The following is a 1,545-nucleotide window of genomic DNA, read 5'->3' as shown; positions in this document are numbered from 1 at the left end:
TATTCATCTCATTATAATTTACAAATAATGGTGCTCAAATGGCCCCATATTGAAGCTAAGTGATCTAATTGAGATAAATTAAAATTTAATAATTTAAATGAAATTTACCCATTATTCGTATAAATGAGATAAAAGATTATTATGTAATGGATAGATAATTATAGGAAAAGAAAGAAGGCGAGCAACAATAAAAATTTACCACAGTTAAAGTCCATATTAAGCCTAACAATAATATTTCATTATTTTGTAAGTTGCAATCCAATTTATTAACGAATTTGAGTAAAGTTCAAGGGTCATTCTCCAAGGTAAAGCAGAAATTGAAACTTCAACTAGACGACACCGTATCAGTTCAATTGATACTTCAACAAAACGTCACCGTATCAGTTCATATTTCCACGTCCCCGAAAGTTTCTATTATAGCGACGAGAGTCTTGTATGCAGAAGCTTCAAGTTGAACTCTCAGTACATTTTCTCAGACAACCAGCAATGGAGTCTGTAATACGTTTACTTCTCCTCTCTTTGCTCTTACATTCCATTCTACACGTCAAATGTGATGGTAATTACTTATTTTATGCATTTTCTTGAATATTTACAATTAATTAATTTTGTTTTGTGATTTGAATTCTTGAATTTGCATTGTGATTGTTATTTCCAATATTTTTTCTTTGTTATGATTTGTCATGCAGCTTCTTTTAGGCTAAATGGGTTCTCTTCTTTGCTGAATTCAAGTTTTTGAGAGGCACAAGTAGGGAATAGAATAAGAAAGAGTGAAAGTAAAGATCTGGTTTATTCTTTTTTTTTTTTTTTTCCCTCTCCTGATATTTATTATAAAAATTTGATTACTCTCCTGTTGGTCTGTGTGTGTTGAGATCAATAAAGAAAAGCTTGAGGACAATTTTGCTCAAGGATCTAATCATTTTCTTCTTATTCTATGATTTGGTATTATTATATTCTTTTTGAATGTTCAAGTTTAAAGTTTCGAATTCACCATTTTCATGTTCTTGTTTTGTTATACAGTAATCAAGGTATTCATTCTTTCTTTCTTTTTCCCCCCAAGGCTAAGTGCTTTTTTATGCCATTAACTACTGAAGATCTGAGCTATAATTTCAGCTGACTTTAAAAGAAAATGATATCTATTTTGCTAAACGAGTATACTCTTATTAATTTGAGGCCTTTGTTTGTCAACTTTGAATTTGTTTTGCTATATTGCACTTGGCATTAAACATATGGTACAGATTTGTTGGTTTTGAAGTGGATCATTAACCTACGGAATTGCAGTGTACTTCAAAAACCAACGAGATCTGAAAGCCTAAGTCTGAAGGCAAGTGCTGAGTCTTGCATCAGTTTCCTAAGTAGGATTGATTTCATGCATGTCTTGTTTTTATTTTCATTCGGAAGGCTGTCCTAGAACCTTTATCTTCCTATTTCCAATAAGATCTCCGACTTGATTTGGTTTGGTATATTTCCCACTCTTTCGCGCGGGTAGTCGCTAACAATTAAAAAGGGATCAGACGATTGTGTAAGGAACAAACCTCTTAAGACAAA

General features: G+C 32.0%; 1 long non-coding RNA gene across 1 annotated transcript; it reads left to right on the top strand.

Annotated features, from left to right (window-relative positions):
* Positions 1-408: 408 nt before the first annotated feature.
* Positions 409-952, top strand: LOC111383127. Its single transcript, XR_002700697.1, has 2 exons — positions 409-556; positions 687-952. It is a non-coding gene; the product is annotated as an uncharacterized LOC111383127 (long non-coding RNA).
* The last annotated feature ends 593 nt before the right edge of the window (positions 953-1,545 follow it).

Source organism: Olea europaea, unplaced genomic scaffold (genome assembly GCF_002742605.1).
Source record: "Olea europaea var. sylvestris unplaced genomic scaffold, O_europaea_v1 scaffold26182, whole genome shotgun sequence".
Taxonomy (NCBI): domain Eukaryota; kingdom Viridiplantae; phylum Streptophyta; class Magnoliopsida; order Lamiales; family Oleaceae; genus Olea; species Olea europaea.
The sequence above is the reverse complement of the archived record's forward strand: the minus strand, read 5'-3'. Positions and strand labels throughout refer to the sequence as shown.